The sequence below is a fragment of the Bos grunniens genome, chromosome 2 (assembly GCF_055505025.1).
Source record: "Bos grunniens cultivar Pamir isolate PY7600 chromosome 2, Bosgru_T2T1.0, whole genome shotgun sequence".
In the NCBI taxonomy this organism is placed as follows: domain Eukaryota; kingdom Metazoa; phylum Chordata; class Mammalia; order Artiodactyla; family Bovidae; genus Bos; species Bos grunniens.
The window spans coordinates 87,328,580-87,346,657 of NC_141166.1; the positions used below are offsets into that span (position 1 = coordinate 87,328,580).

At 36.4% G+C, this 18,078-nt stretch overlaps 1 long non-coding RNA gene across 39 annotated transcripts in view; it reads right to left on the reverse strand.

Moving 5' to 3' along the window:
- LOC147378299 (uncharacterized) overlaps nucleotides 1-18,078 on the reverse strand; it is a 677,507-nt gene that overhangs the window by 605,600 nt on the left and 53,829 nt on the right. For 22 of the 39 annotated variants that reach the window (XR_015145811.1, XR_015145806.1, XR_015145807.1 and 19 more), the window contains one exon: nucleotides 3,015-3,281. The exons of 16 other annotated variants lie outside the window; for them this stretch is intronic. This is a non-coding gene — a long non-coding RNA (uncharacterized LOC147378299). Of the gene's footprint in view, nucleotides 1-3,014; nucleotides 3,282-11,480; nucleotides 12,188-18,078 lie in introns of those variants that run through there. One more of the 39 variants, XR_015145861.1, reaches the window with a different exon arrangement.

An 18,078-nucleotide genomic window follows, 5' to 3' on the forward strand; every position in this document is an offset into this window, starting at 1 on the left:
TTTATATCACAAGTGATACAGAAAATGCTTCAAACACTATATATCATTCCCCAGTATAGCTTATAAAAACTCAACCTAAGAGAAATTACTCAAAGCTTGGTTAATTTGTTACTTATTTGAAAACCAGAATGTATTTTCCAGTTTAACTACAGGCTACGTTGTATGCAAACTCCTTTCAAATATAGTTGATTTGACAAAAAATAAAACAAAAAACAAACTTGCAATGCTCTCTTCTGAAATAAAATGTGAAATCTGAAGCTAGTGAATTCATCTATAAAAGCTTGAGGATCTATCCAAACACATAACAGCAATCTCAAAAGCTATTGTTTGAGTTTTCCAACTGCATTAGTGACTAATTCACATGGCATGTGACATTGTGGAATCAATAGTCTCATCTGTCCCATGTTTTTTCATATTCTGGAGGAGTAAATTTGATATTTCAACCATAACTCATTCTTATGAGAAAGTGTAATACTATTCATGCCTGCCTGTCTTACACACACAGATCCATAGACACACACACAGCTGTATGTACATGTAACTAATTATATTAAGGAATATGTCTGGGAAAAGGTCCATTTCATGCAAAGAAAAAGATCAAAGCCACCCTATCAATAGCAAAATAGCTTATCAGCTTACCTGGATTTATCATCACTGGTTGTTATCATAAAACCATTGCACAGATAACCATTTTCCCAACACAAATAGCATATTCACCAACCAAAACATCTTTAGTCCAAAGTAAAACTGAACAGATCTTTCAAGAAAATCTGCAACATAGTCTAGGCTTGTGACCCCTAAAGAGTGCAGCAACTGATAGTCAGGGTTACTGAGCAAGAAGCTTAAGGTTTCTGAGTTTTCATCAGAAATACACATACCTATCACACTAACACATTGTGAAGAAAACTAGAAAAGAGTTCCACATGAGTTTGCCCTGATAATTGAAAATGCTATAAAAAAGTATATTTTAGCAAAGAATTGAATACTGTACTGTCTGATCTACTCATGTGAATTTGTACATTCTCATCTGAAATTAAATCTGCCATTAATTCACTGGACTGATATGAAGATTAGAAAACTTTGGTTATATATATCATAATACATAGCTTATTTACTGAAACCTCAGGGTACATTCCTGTTATGAGGCAACATGGTATTTACAGATATTTAAACAGGATCCTTAATTGCCTGTTTCCATGAATAGTTAGCCTTAAGTATTCACATAGACAGGAAGGAAGAAAATTTATATATTAGCCTATATGAATTAAATTGAGCTACAGGGAAATTCAAGAGGAATTTTTTTACTTGTCAGTCACCACCAGAGTAGTTATTAGGCCTGCTTATATTTTAGGTATAGACTTTAGATTTATCTTAAAATTTAGATAATGCTCTGGTTCCTGATACAGTCTGCTTCCAAGGTTAGGCAAATGAATGTCATTATATTTGATTTAACAGAAAAATAGGGTGTCCATTTGTTTTGTTGCTCTTTTTGTTTTAGGTGAACCTGACATGATATCTAAAAAGGCTTAGTTGTATATGAAAATAATCAGAAAGCCTCAGATGAAAATGTCATGCCTTATCTCCATCAGTTATTTCATACTCACTGGATAGCATTAGATGATCTGTAACAGCTCAGGTGGGGAACAGTATATGGAAAGAAACTTCATCTCTACTGCCCATCACTAACTAATCTGGGTTTTTCATTCATCCCACTCCACTTGTGAACATAAAATGTTCAGGAATGTTAAAAACACCTATGAGCAAAAGTGGTGTTCCTCAACACTGCTCCTTACTTCCTGCCTGTGCATCTATAGTTTTATTATATCAATTCAAATATGAATGGTCAGTCTTGCTATTTATCTTTTATAATTCACTCTGCTTTATGAGTTGTGAATTAAAATCTAGAGAATTTTACCTAAAAAAGTGTCACCAATTGCCAAGAAACCCAAATCTCCACAATGAAGTTGAAGAAAAACAGATAATTTGTGAAACATAATCAATAACCAAAAACAAATGTCTAAGATAAAAATTCAAATTGTAATTGTATCTGTCTCACTTCTTACTGTATGTTTTAAATGCACGTGATGTTGCATACCGGAGAAGGCAATGGCACCCCACTCCAGTGTTCTTGCCTGGAGAATCCCAGGGACAGGGGAGCCTCGTGGGCCGCCGTCTATGCGGTTGCACAGAGTCGGACACGACTGAAGCGACTTAGCAGCAGCAGCAGCAGCAGATGTTGCATACATGCAATTTTGTCCAATTACTAAAGTTCTGAAACTCTGTGTTATCAAATTGATAAATGAACTTTAATGAGCAGGATTATTTTGATGACTAAATAAACAAATGCATGTAAATCTCAAAGAAAAACTAATACCTAAGTTTTGGGGGGAAAACTCCAAAATAAAACCAAAAATGGGAAGCCAGGAGACAAATGAGTCTATGCAGAATTTTGCAAGTTTTTAATAACTCTAAAATTGTTGATCACACAAACATGGAACTCTCCAAAACAGCAAAAGAGGTTCTAGGAGCTTTTATACTTTTACATGAAAACATATTTCAACAGAGAGCCTTTCATATCAATCAAGGTTGGAAGTCAACTATACTTTAAAAAAGAGGAAATATGCAAAAAAGAAAAATCCAAAGTAATTAGAATAAGTTTTTAAATAATAGCATACTTATTATTTGTATTCTTATACTTGACAGTAACCTGTTGGATTAATTTTTTATCACAGTATATTCTATGCTACATTTATGCTCAGGAAAATGACACTGATATATATAACCTTCCTTGAGAATTAAGTTTCTGTAACTTTCATTTAAAGGTATCTCAAGCTTTTGCTGCTTAGGTGTTTTATGACTTTAGTTTTATGACTTCACTTTGTTAAAATATTATGTTATTATTTATACTATAATAAAAGACAGAATATTAAGATTAAAAATTTATGACAGACTATCTTCTAATCACTTTTGATACATAAGATTTAAGTAATATATAGACCACAAAGTAAACAAACCTTCTTAAGGACAATATCCGGAGAAGGCAATGGCACCCCACTCCAGTACTCTTGCCTGGAAAATTCCATGGACGGAGGAGCCTGGTAGTCTGCAGTCCATGGGGTCGCTAAGAGTCAGACACAACTGAGCGACTTCACTTTCAATTTTCACTTTCATGCATTGCAGAAGGAAATGACAACCCACTCCAGTGTTCTTGCCTGGAGAATCCCAGGGATGGTGGAGCCTGATGGGCTGCCGTCTATGGGGTTGCACAGAGTCGGACACAACTGAAGCAATTTAGCAGCAGCAGCAGCAGCAGCAAGGACAATATCAATACATTAGAAACCATGAACGATTCACATCCTTAGTAACTTAAAAACACTTTGAGAGGGCTCAGGAGAAATTAGTTTAGGACCAAAATAAAGATATCATTTCATGACCATATTCACAGATGGTAATGAGTTGATAACCATTTTCAAGAATGAAAGCAGGTTCTATGAATATAAGACAAAAATACTAACAAATAAGTAAACAAACGGGATAGATTATTCATGCAACATCCACCCCTGAATTTTTTACCTTACAAGTGAGATATTTTATTGACAAGGCTTAAACACAGTAACATTCTCTTAAGGAAAATCATAGAAGGTATTTCATAATTGGAGGAAATCTTTAAGCAAAAAAAAAAAAATATTTCAGCATCAAATTTTGTTAAGGTTGAATTCTGGAAACATTCTGAAGGTAAATAGTTTTCTTCTAAAAATACATAGGAAACATGAACTTATGGTAAAGATTAACTAATACTAATGAAAGTTTTTCTCTTAAATCCCCAAATAAATTCTTATTTTGAACACTTATCAAGATAATTTAAGAAAGAGGTATCAAACATTTCATTTGTGATGTTCAGGAAGCAAAGTCATTCATTAGAGTGGGCCAGGTCAATAGTCTTAATTATAAGAGATGTATATAAAATGTATAAAAGGCTCCTAGGGTATCCAAATCACCACAAATGAATTGTTGAAACGTGTCTGATTTTCAGCATGTCTTAACCCCAGTGCTTATTTCCATTTTCTCTCTCAGGCAGGGAGCTGGCTGTAACCCATGCTTTTCACAACCACAAGTTCTTTATCCCTAAATAACGGAATCCTCAAGAGAGCAGCAGACAGCCAAAGAAGACAATTTATTTAGAGAACTATTATGTGAGGAAGAAAACAAGTTGCCATTTCCAATTTGGAACTTAATTAGGGAGACAATAGCCTCCTGACTGATGCGCTGTGTTCCCTTTGGATATTTATGTGGGACAGTAATTGGAGTGTATTTTCCTGTTTCATTTCACATTGTCTAGGAAAGGGTTTCTCATGCTCCATGGCTTCCTAGTTAGATTCAGAAGAAAACATCTTGCAGCTACTGTCCTGTGCCATGGCCACACGCCTCTAGACATTGTCAGCTGGTGAAACTTTTCCTTTTAATTCTGCCAAATAGCTGAGATAACAGAACTGTTAGAAGGAAAAGGTGGCACCACGGGACTTAGGAGATTGAGGGCTTTGCATCACTGAGAAACATTGAGAAAGTCACTCTTTAAAAAAAACTGAAATAAATATCCCAAAATTCAATTGATGTGAGTATATGTACATAAATATACAAGACAGGAGAGGTTTTAGAGACAGAGGTTGAACATCAAATGTCGTATTGACAGTTTATTCAATCTAGGTCTAAGTAGCATCATGGTGGGTCATGTGACCCTTGACAAGATCAAGAAAGAAATGTTATCTTTAAGGAGTTGTCTTGCAGATGCTGGGAGAATGTTGTTCTTGGCTAAGCAGTTGTTCCTGCCAATGAGGAGGTTTGCTTGTGCCTAATGCAGATACACCATGCCCAAGACAGTATCAAATAAAAGGTAGTACTGAGACCCATTCGCTTCTCCAGGGGATCTTCCTGACCCAGGGATCAAACCTGGGTCTCCTGCATTGCAGGCAGATTCTTTACTGTCTGAGCCACTAGCATGTCCATCAAATAAAAGATAGTACTTAGACCCACTACACTTCCAAAGAGATCCTTTCAAGTGTGGATGGAGTTAGCTACCTCCATACACATACAGAGAGAATCAATTTTTCTTTTCTCTTGCCTATGAACTGTTCAACTACTCACATGGGAAAAAATTCATAGGCTCTCGTCACATTGTCCAAGTGATAGGCAGTGGGGTAAGGGGAGAGACATATTTATTATTTACTATGAAGTAATCACTAAGAAATTTCTCTGATTTCATTTATACTGAGAATAAATTTTAAATAAAAACCCAATGTATATATTGAACAGCTACTTTGATGCACTGATCAAACCTTACTACAAGTTTATGAAGTAGTTATTATCCTGTTTTTATAAGCTAAAATTTGAATTGAAAACTTAGTATTTAAAGCAAGTAATATAGCTATTAATAATTGTATTGACCCTTTGTTCATGTCCTTATTTATTTCACAGAAGTATATTTTTCCTAGATATGTCAGCCTCAATCTAACACACCCTGGTTTTGAAGAATTAGGAATACTTTGGATTATCTGTAATAGTGTCAATTTTTCAAAACAGTTTGAAAAGTGACTTCGGTATATCTATAAGCACCTAAAACAGAGCTAGGCATATGCCTACATTCAACAGACTGGTTTAGATCACGCTTGTAAAAGTATCAGGAGAGAAAACTGCTGATCAGCAGCACTGCCAGATATTATGTAGACAAATCACCACCATGGCTAATTTGCTAGTCCTCCATGCCCCATAATATGGAATGCGATGAAAGTTTATGAAAAGTTTTATGCTATATAATAAACCATGACATAATCAGAAATATACTAAACCAGTTCAGTCTCCTTCTATTTTCTTAACCGCATGAAATGCTAAGATCATGTTCTAATAAATTTTGCTTTCTGAGTGTTTGACAAGTTGCAGATTTAAAACTTGATTTTATATATATATATATATATAATTTTTTCATATTTAATATTGGATACATTATTCAGAATGGGACATGGCTACAATAGTAAAACACCCCAAGTCTCAGCTGCTTCACACTGTAAAAGTCTTTTTTAAAATACTTTTTTCACTTTATTGAATTATTTGATATATTACTGTATAGAGTCTACAACATGCTGATTTGATACACTTAAATAATTCAGTATGATTGCCATTGTAGCAGCAGCTAGCACTTTTGTCATTTTATGTAGTTATTTCTTTTTTTGTGGTGGGAACAATTTAGATCGAGTCTCTTAGAAAGTTTGATGTCTATAACACAATATTGTTGTCTATCCTATATATACTTTTCTCTTTCCAACACATTATATGCCTATCAGAGCTCTGGTAGAGGCTCTGTTACTCATGATCCTCATTCCAAGATTCAGGCTCATGGAGCAGCTGGTGTTTGTAATATTTCCAGTAGCCATGGGAGAGAGAGCGAGCATGGCAAACCATACAGTGGCTCTCAGAGCTACAACCAGTGTCACATATACCATATCTCTGCTCATGTTTCATCGTTCAAAACCAGTCACATAACCATATCTATTATAAACAAAGGAGAAATACCACACCACCACTTACTCAGATGGACCAGAAATATTTGATAAAGAACTCTAAAACTCATCTTTTGATAAAGAAGAAAAAGCCTGCTTCACTCTCTTCCCTGCATGTAAATATACTCACCCTCCCCAAAGCAAACAATCCATGTAGTCACATCTTCAAGCTTAATATACAGAACCTCTAGATAATCCCTGCTGCCTTTTCATCAAAGCCAGTTCAAATCCCTCTTGATCAATATGAAGTAAAAAGACAAGCCTACTACATTACTTTCTATCATATGGTATGTTCATACTTTGACCCTATAATTTGGTCTTTAAGTTACAGGATGTTAAAGAGGGATTCCACTAGTCCAGTAAAGGAATGAATATCTAAAGATATTCTAGAGATAGATATGGTGACATGTGGGACTTTGTGTCTCCCACACACACACACTTTATATAGAGAAGGTGATCAGAGCTTCCATCATATGAGGGGTATGTGTGTTTATGTCATGTGAACACCATGTTTAGTTGCTGGTGGTGGTAATCAGAATTTAAAATGTGGGTAGAAGAATGTGGTGGGATGCTGAGATGAGATACGGTTGGACAATGCTGGATTAACTGCTGTTAAGTCAATTATCACTATCACCCCCTTTGATGGTCTTCTCTTCATTGCAGAAGAGACTAGCATCACATTCCCCAGAATCCTTCCAGAACACTTTCCTGTGGAGTTAGAATCTATCACTGACAGTCACCCATGTGAGCTTTGGAAAATAAAAGGGAAGAACATACAATTATTTAGTACAGGCAGTTGCAGTCAGACACATGAGCAGGTATCAGTTATGAAGTTTGCAAGCATTTTAGGGTGAACTTTTGCAAAGTCTGCACTTCGGTGCTCATGGCAGCTGGCATAGCTGATAAGGCCCCTTGGGAGTCACTCTAACTTTATTGAAACTGTCTGAGACAAACATAGGGCACGTCTCAGAGGTACCTGAGTTCTGCAGTGGCTCCAACACAAGCTCCTAAGATCCACCACTTCCATTCTGCTACTAAGCAAGCTAGTGGCAGCTTACTGCCTTTCTCTTTTCTGGTGTCCCACAACTGTAGATGCCTCTGATTCTATGTATTATCAAAGACAGGTCGACCAGTTCTTGTTTTTCTAAACAAATACTGACTGACACCTGAGTAACACTGAACATCCTGTGGAAGACATTTGACATCAACCACAGATGGCACAGGAGTGGCCGAGAGGAGCTTCCCCACGTCAAAGGAGCAGCAGCTGCGCTTTGCTGGAGCAGCCGTGAAAAGATACACCACGTCCAAGGTAATAGAAACCCAAGTAAGATGGTAGGTGCTGAGAGAGGGCATCAGAAGGCACACAGACTGAAACCACAATCACAGATAAGTAGCCAATCTGATCACATGGACTACAGCCTTGTCGAACTCAATGAAACTAAGCCATGCCATGTGGGGCCACCCAAGACGGATGGGCCATGGTGGAAACGTCGGACAGAATGTGGTCCACTGGAGAAGGGCACGGCAAACCACTTCAGCATTCTTGCCTTGAGAACCCCATGAACAGTATGAAAAGGCAAAATGATAGGATACTGAAAGAGGAACTCCCCAGGTCGGTAGGTGCCCAATATGCTACTGGAGATGAGTGGAGAAATAACTCCAGAAAGAACAAAGGGATGAAGCCAAAGCAGAAACAACATCCAGCTGTGGATGGGACTGGTGATAGAAGCAAGGTCCGATGCTGTAAAGAGCAATATTGCATAGGAACCTGGAATGTTAGGTCCATAAATCAAAGCAAATTGGAAGTGGTCCAACAGGAGATGGCAAGAGTGAATGTCGACATTCTAGGAATCAGCGAACTAAGATGGACTGGAATGGGTGTATTTAACTCAGATGACCATTATATCTACTACTGTGGGCAGGAATGCCTTAGAAGAAAAGGAGCAGCCATCATAGTCAACAAAAGAGTATGAAATGGAGTACTTGGATGCAATCTCAAAAACAACAGAATGATCTCTGTTCGTTTCCAAGGCAAACCATTCAATATCACAGTAATCCAAGTCAATGCCCTGACCAGGAATGCTGAAGAAGCTGAAGTTGTATGGTTCTATGAAGACCTACAAGACCTTCTAAAACTAACACCCAAAAAAGATGTCTTTTTCATTATAGGGGACTGGAATGCAAAAGTAGGAATTCAAGAAACACCTGGAGTAACAGGCAAATTTGGCCTTGGAGTACAGAATGAAGCAGGGCAAAGGCTAATAGAGTTCTGCCAAGAGAACACACTGGTCAGAGCAAACACCCTCTTCCAACAACACAAGAGAAGATTCTACACATGGACATCACCAGATGGTCAACACTGAAATCAGACTGATTATATTCTTTACAGCCAAAGATGGAGAAGCTCTATACCGTCAGCAAAAACAAGACTGGGTACTGACTGTGGCTCAGATCATGAACTCCTTATTGCCAAATTCAGACTTAAATTGAAGAAAGTGGGGAAAACGACTAGACTATTCAGGTATGACCTAAATCAAATCCCTTATGACTATACAGTGGAAGTGAGAAATAGATTTAAGGGACTAGATCTGATAGACAGAGTGCCTGATGAACTATGGACAGAGGTTTGTGACATTGTACAGAGACAGTGATCAAGACCATCCCCAAGAAAAAGAAATGCAAAAAAGCAAAATGGTTGTCTGAGAAGGCCTTATAAATAGCTGTAAAAAGAAGAAAAGTCAAAAGCAAAGGAGAAGAGGAAAGATATACCCATTTGAATGCAGAGTTCCAAAGAATAGCCAGAAGAGATAGGAAAACCTTCCTCAGTGATCAATGCAAAGAAATAGAGGAAAACAATAGAATGGGAAAGACTAGAGATCTCTTCAAGAAAATGAGAGATACCAAGGGAACATTTCATGCAAAGATAGGCTCGATAAAGGATAGAAATGGAATGGACCTAACAGAAGCAGAAGATATTAAGATGAGGTGGCAACAATACACAGAAGAACTAGACAAACATGATCTTCATGACCCAGATAATCATGATGGTGTGATCACTCACCTAGAGCCAAAAATCCTGGGATGTGAAGTCAAGGCAGCCTTTGGAAGCATTACTACGAACAAAGCTAGTGGAGGTGTTGGAATTCCAGTTGAGCTATTTCAAATCCTAAAAGTTGATGCTGTGAAAGTGCTGTACTCAATATGTCAGCAAACTTGGAAAACTCAGCAGTGGCCACAGGACTGGAAAAGGTCAGTTTGCATTCAACTCACAAAGAAAGGCAATGCCAAAGAATGCACAAACTACCACACAATTGCACTCATCTCACATGCTAGTAAAGTAATGCTCAAAATTCTCCAAGCCAGGCTTCAGCAATACATGAACCATGAACTTCCAGATGTTCAAGCTGGTTTTAGAAAAGGCAGAGGAACCAGAGATCAAATTTTCAACATGTGCTGGATCATCGAAAAAGCAAGGGATTTTCAGAAAAACCTCTATTTCTGCTTTACTGACTATGCCAAAGCCTTTGACTGTGTGGATCACAATAAACTGTGGAAAATTCTAAAGGAGGTGGGAATACCAGACCACCTGACCTGCCTCATTTGAAAGCTGTATGCAGGTCAGGAAGCAACAGTTAGAACTGGACATGGAACAACAGGCTGGTTCCAAATAGGAAAAGTAGTACGTTGAGACTGTATATTGTCACCCTGATTATTTAACTTATATGCAGAATACATCATGAGAAAGCACAAGCTGGAGAAAGCACAAGCTGGAGGAAGCACAAGCTGGAATAGATTGCTGGGAGAAATATCAATAACCTCAGATATGCAGATGCACCACTCTTATGACAGAAAGGGAAGAAGAACTAAAGAGCCCCTTGATGAAAGTGAAAGAGGAGAGTGAAAAAGTTTGCTTAAAGCTCAACATTCAGAAAACAAAGATCATGGCATCTGGTCCCATCACTTCATGGCAATTAGATGGAGAAACAGTGGAAACAGTGGCTGACTTTATTTTGCGAGGCTAAAAATCACTGCAGATGGTGATTGTAGCCATGAAATTAAAAGACGCTTACTCCTTGGAAGGAAAGTTATGACCAACCTAGACAGCATATTCAAAAGCAGAGACATTACCTTCTCAACAGAGGTCCATTTAGTCAAGGCTATGATTTTTCCAGTAGTCATGTATGGATGTGAGAGTTGGACTATAAAGAAAGCTGAGCACCCAAGAATTGATTTTTTTGAAATGTGATATTGGAGAAGACTCTTGAGAGTCCCTTAGACTCCAAAGAGATCCAACCAGTCCATCCTAGCGGGGGGATCAGTCCTGGGTGTTCATTGGAAGGACTGATTGTTGAAGCTGTAACTCCAGTACTTTGGCCACCTGATGCGAAGAGCTGACTCATTTGAAAAGACCCTGATGCTGGGAAAGATTGAGGGCAGGAGGAGAAGGGGATGACAGAGGATGAAATGGTTGGATGGCATCACTGACTCAATGGACATGGGTTTGGGTAGACTCCGGCAGTTGGTGATGGATAGGGAGGCCTGGCGTGCTGTGGTTTGTGGGTTCGCAGAGTTGAAGACGATTGAGTCACTGAACTGAACTGAACAGATTATACTGCATGGCTGTTCAAGAAGTATATCTATTTTTTAATATTTAAATAGCTAAAGGAAGATTTATAAACATTATAATAATAAATAATTATACATTTTGTTCATATTGTTATTAATTTTAAGATAAAATTATTAATTGTATTACATTGCCAGGAAAAATATTCTTAGGAAATCAACCTAAAATTTCCCACTGAATCTTCATAAACTCACAAGAAACAAATGGGTAGATTTATTTTCATTGCTTTTAATTTTAATTCATATGAAGTACAAGCAGAAATAATTTTTTAATTACTTAAATTATAATTTTTTATTCAAACCAAATAAAGTCTGTTAGTAATGATACGAAATTCCACTTTCAAGCATAAGGAATTATAGATGAGAGATATGTAGAGTTTCAAATTACCTATCATCTTTCACAAGTGACATTTCTGAAACTCTAACAAGTAGCTCCCACCCCTAACAGACCATCACATCCCTATTTAGTTTCTTATTTGTCTCTGTCAGTCTGATCCATGGGTTTAGTCCCCAAGTCATCAAAATGAGACTTGGCATTGATCACTGAAATTTATGATACTTTGAAAGATCACACCTGATTAATGGTACAGCCACACTTTATGTATTTTCATAGCCATACTCATTCACAGTCAGTGCTAGGAGCATGTTGAGATTGTGGGAGGACTTTTAGATAAACTGGAGATTGGCATAAATCCTGGCATCTCTACTTCTGTACAATTTAAAAGCTGCTGCATTTCTTAAAGGAGTGTCAAAGATTTGAAGTTATGTTTCACCCAGTAGATGTTTCACTTCGGCCTAATCCTGCAGTCTAAAAGTTAACTTTTGAAATGTTTTGAAATCATTAGACATCTAAAAGTTTAAAAACTGGCACTCTTTTATAGACTAAGTCTGATTCACCTATCCCACACTTTGGCTCCTTTTCTTCCTCTTAGAGCTCCATTTTAATAGATTAGCATCCTTGAGACTTGGTTTCCTCATGTGCAAAATAGAGGTGCATCTTTCAGAAGGTTGTTCTAAGAATAAATGAGATAGTCATTTTCTAAGAGTAAATGAAACAGCCCAGTGCTAGACATTTAGTAGCTATTAATAAATCTTACCTATGAATTTGCTTATTAAGTATCCTATAATATATACACCAAATAAAGAATAAAATGATTCAAGTATAATCAAAGGTCATCAAACCATTTTCTAACTTCCTTGTCTCAATTCCAGATTTTTTTTTTTAATCTGCTTAAGAATCCATATTATTTCACGGCTTTCTTATTGCATCAGTAAATCGGGAGTTAAGTGATCACATGCACAACTCTCCTGGGTGGTCTTTCTGGCCCCCACAACCTAAAGTTGGACTACACTTTGCTCAGTCTAGCACATCTAAGATCACAATCCAGGGTGGTATGCCCCTAGGCAAATGAATGCAAAAACCACAACATCTAATGAGGAGCAAAGTAAAAATCAATTAAGTGAATGTGAACAAAATTCTTGGAAGTGATATCCACATTCCTTGAAATCCCTTTTTTATCAATATTGGTTCCCACATTTATGTGTCTAGTTGAAGTTTTCTTTCTTTAAACTATTGCTTTCCAGAGTAGTATAGAGACCTCCCAAGCATCTTACGTGTGGGAAATTTGAGGTCTGTGCCTACCTGTCTTCTCACTGCATTCCAAAAAATATGAGCTCACCCTCCCCAGCTTTCAGGAGCTTTTGAAGTTCTCTTCATGTATCCTGTCATGCTATTAAATTGTTTTTCCATGTTATTTTCCTTAAATAAACTATATTGTTTTGCCTGTAAGACTGCCAAAGCATAAAGGAATGTTTTTAACAAATTTCAAAGATCCTTATTTTCATCAAAAAGAAATAACTTCAAGTCCTTCTAAAGTTTACAAACTTGAAAAACCTGAGGTGGGAACAGCACCTGCTATGATGTCTAACTTCCACACCTGGAATATTTATTTTAAGGCATCCTTTTCCTGTTCATATCAAAGGTTTGCTTTTTTCCATAATTAATTTTTGAACCTTATCACCTGACTTATTTTTCATGAGAGAAAACAGGTTACCAGACCCTGTGGATAAAAACATCTTACAGTAAAGGGAAACAGATGGTAATTCAAAGTGGCATTTACATGGATACTATGGGCAAGCAAAAGCAAAACATTTCGGATTCATGACTGATCTCAATTAACTTGATGAAGGCGAAAAATGCAAATGACTGGAGATAAAGAGATTTTCTAAACTGAGGGCCAGGACAAGGTTAGAATCCTATCCTTCTTCTAAAATGTATATATTAAATGAGTAGTAATTTTCTTCAACTTATGTAAGTAAAGTAGAAGTGCTGCTTCAGTTTTGTTCTGCCTTTTGTCAGTGATCACAGATCCCATCCCTGAAAACAGAGCCTGCACATATTTAGCACTGTTTAGTAGATAGGTTATTATCTGAAACTTTTCCAATAGGAGTTATTATGGGAGACAAAAAATAAAGTATGAATTTAGAGTTCAGACAGACCTGTGTTCTAATTCTATATATTAACTGTGCTATGCCTGATGTCTACAAACCTCATTTTCTTCACCTTAAAATTAAAAAATGAAATGAAAATAATGATCATTATTTCACAGATATTTAGAGTTGGGATTTTTAAGACAAAGGAAATAATAAAGGTTATTTTCCTTCTATCAGCCTTTCTTAGCTTCTCACCCTTTCCTTATGCTGATTTGTCTGTTACTTTATCCCCTGACTTTATCATTTAGATATTTTATAATTGACTGCAGCCATGAAATTAGAAGACAACTGCTTCTTGGCAGGTAAGCTATGGCAAAACTACACAGTGTATTAAAAAGCAGAGAAATCACTTTGCTGGCAAAAGTCCATATAGTGAAGGCCATGGTCTTTCCAGTAGTCATGTAAGGATGTGAGAGCTGGACCAGAAACAAGGCAGAGAGCCCAAAAATTGATGCTATTGAACTGTGGGGTTGGAGAATACTCTTGAGAGTCCCTTGGACTGCAAGGAGATCAAACCAGTTAACCTTGAAAAGTAAATCTACCCTGAATACTCATTGGAAGGAGTGATGCTGAAGGTGAAGCTCCAATACTTTCACCAACTGATGTGAACAGCCAACTCATTGGAAAAGACTTTGATGCTGGGAAAGATTGAAGGCAGAAGGAGATGAGGGTGACAAAGGATCAGATAGTTGGATGGCATCACTGATTCAGTGGACATGAACTTGGGCAAACTCCACGATATGGTGAGGAACAGGGAGGCCTGGCATGCTGCCATCCCTGAGGCTGCAAAGAGTCGGATATGACTTGGCAACTGAACAACAATCCTCAAAACAGTCCTCTGAAGTATGTAACTTTATCTCCATTTTCAAAGGAGGAAATGGAAGTTTACAGAGTTACATCAAATTAGACTCTAATCAGGAAAATAAATACCACTCTTAGTATTCCCAAGAGAGGGAATTTAAACTTGGGAATTATTTACAAAGTTATGGAAAAGCAGAAAAAGCTCTCAGAGGTAGCTGAGGGAACCCAGAAATTAGCCCCACGAAAAAGGAAAGACTCTCCCCTCAAGGTTGGCAGTCAACAGGAAAGACACTCTGCATCAGGGCCATCCTGTGCAAACTCCCTTTACTCCCTCTTAAGCTGTTAAGAAGGAACTAAAGTCTCTTAGAATTTGCAGCCACTGCTGAAGGTACTGCTGAAGTCAGACTGGATTAGGTACAGTTCCATTCCTGAGTTCAAGTGGCCATTAAGCAGAATATTCAAGATTCATCTCCAGATCCTTCTGACTCCTTTTTATGAAATGAATAAAATTTCACATGTGAAAAATTTTATAAATTATAATTCACAATAGATATTTAAGGTACAAATACAATTTTAGATTAAACATAAATCTTGGAATTTCCTTTAAAAAGAAATCAGAAAGAATCTTTGGAACTTACAGTGAGAATGTTTTCAACACTTCTTGGAGTGATTCCATCTACTCTAATGGCTTTAAGTGAAAACCAGGCCTTTACTAAAGGTTTTTTGGATTAAAGTGAGTCTAATGGGTTTTTGCCATAGTTTTCATTATGTTATCTTCTCAACCAATGAATTTGACCATGAACTTGCATTTCAAAACACAAAATCAGAAGACTAGAGGAAATACAGAGTAAGATAGCAGGCTGAGTAGATCTTTTTTGTTTAGTCTTATTATCTGTGGTTGAATTAAATTTTTGAAAAAAAAAAAATAAAGTAGAAGTGTTTGAAGTGATAGACAGTAAGACTGAACTCCTGAAATATAGTTCACAACTACCTCATTTCCTAAACTAAAATCCTGGGATAATAAATAAAAGGATTTGCAATGAAAGATTGTCAATCCAGTGTGTATCAATTATTCATATATCTCAATTGGCAATGATAACAGCAAATGTGTTCAATGAGTAGTCTTTATTCCTGCAAAGCAGGAAATGCATAATGGATAGAAAAATAAAGAACTCACTTTTCAATATTCAAAACTATGCAGCATTAGAATGTTTATATGTAGATAAACTTTTTCAAGTATTTGTTGAAATTGCTGACCAAAATATCCCAAACTGCAGTTGAACTTCTGCCAGCAATAAAGGGCTGTGCTTCAACTCCATTTCACAGTTTTTGGGTTTCATAGCCTTTAGGCAAGCACAATTCATACTCGTTACTATGCTTGGAAAGATCCATTTCAAGAACAGTTATACAAACAGAGAAACTAGTACACATTGTCCTAAAATGCTATTGTGTTTAAAAACAAAAAAAAAAGACTCTGATTTTTTAAAGTACTATATCATACACCATTTGGGATTTGCATATGAGAAATTTCAAAGCATTGTATCTACAAGATTTGAAACCCTGTAAGTGTTAATATTTTCAAGCATCTGATGTTTAACTAACTTCTCACATTTTTCCAACTAATCTGTGAATAAGAAAGAATATTTTTTCTATATACTTTGTAAATGATGAAAGCAACTGGATTTTGTATAGAAGGCAAGTAGTTGTTTGACTGAGCTATGAATAAAAAATAGATAAAACTAGAAAAAATAAATAGTCCCTTTCACTTATAAATGCAATGGACCAAGAGTTATAATCATGTGAAGTATGATGGCAAAATCTCAATGAAGTAATTTCTCTCCATTGGAAATAATAGGTATGAGTTTCTTCACAACAACTTGACTAAAATATTATTGTTGACATTAAGAAATTCTAGATCTAGATATATAGACAGTTCACCTTGAAAGAATAAAGATTAAAAGACAAAATTGATAGAAAAATCCCTGTGTTCAGAACATTACAGAGAAGAAAAAAATACAATTGGGTTAGGCATAACATACTGTAGGGCCTATAAAATACAAAGTAAGATAAAATTAACTTCTTCCTTGTCAAGGAAGATGATACCAAAAAGCAAAGAACATACAAAAGAATATAATTATTGCAATGCAAATCAACAAGTCCATTACCAGTAACACTGTTTCATTATATAATTTTGCAGGTAAAAGCCAACGTGGGTTTTCAAGTGATGGGAAAAAATCACTGTAAGTAAACCTTCAGTTGTAAAAGAGTATTGGGTGGGGATGATTTTATTCGATGAAACTTTTTTCACTAAGTGCTTGCCCTTATACTTACTTTAAGATTGGCATCTCCTTCCCCTCCCATCTGTATGGCCAATGTGAGTCTTATCCAGTAATTCAAGGTCACCTCTAGTACACAATTCCTTCCCCAGTCTGGGGCATGTGACCATCTTCTTTCTAATTGCAGGTGTAGTGTGTTCTTATTCTACTTACTGTATGTCTCTCCACCTATATAGTAAATCCATATAAAGCAGGAACCATTTTGAAAAACTCAATATATAACATAAGACATGGCACATGAATGTTTACTAATTAACCATGTCAATACTCTGTTTATAGAAGAGACTGATAAAGAATGAAATTTTCTAACTTGCCAGACTCTGTTCTACAAATTTTAGTTGATAAGTTTTGTTGCATTTCAGACTAAATTTTAAAATACTGACTGTTCATGTTAGGAAAAACCCAGCCTCTAGATTTTTTCTTAATAAGAAAACCAAAGTCTATTATCTTTTTCAGTTGTTCGATTTTATATAACTGAGTAGACATCAAGTTTTAATGAAAAATTATATTTTATGTATGGTTTAAAAACTGAATATATCATAATGCTAGAATAAATCCCCTAAAAATGAAAAGCAAAAGGAGACTGCATTGAAAGAAAAATATTCTAATCCTTTACATGTTATAATGATTATTTACTTCTCAAGTTTGAAATTCTAACTTTAAATCTACAGACTTCTCAGTATCTGAGAGCGCCTGATGAATTAATTGTTTTCTTGAAGAACGTTCTTTTGACTACTGAGGATAATAATGCTTAGTTTGTTCAATTCCTTGTGACTCCATCATCTGTAATGCATCATCACAATGTCACCTTGCCTGTCAGGCTCAGCGAAGGAGGGATGAGCATAGGCACTTAACTGCTTTCTCTCTTGCTGGAACTGGCAGCTATTATTAAGAGTTAGTACACATGGGCACAATAAGCCAGAGATGTCTTAGCTTCAGCATATATGCCGAACCTGAAAAAAGTAACTTTGATCTTCAATTCTGCCAACCTGACATCCTTCACAGGCATAATGTTCCCTAAAAATTTCAAAACAAAACCCTCCCATCTGGGATTACTGTCATAATTTCTGTATCTTGCTGGCTTCAAAAGACTGAATCCTTTAACATGCTATTTCAGTTATTTTAAAAATAAGAGGATAGAGACTTGGGATGATTGCCCCACATAGAAACTCAGCTGGACAACGATAAAGCATCTGAATTTTAATAAGGAAGTATCCACGCTTTGCAGAACCACAGAATATCCATTCAGAATATAAGAAAAAGAGAACATTTCC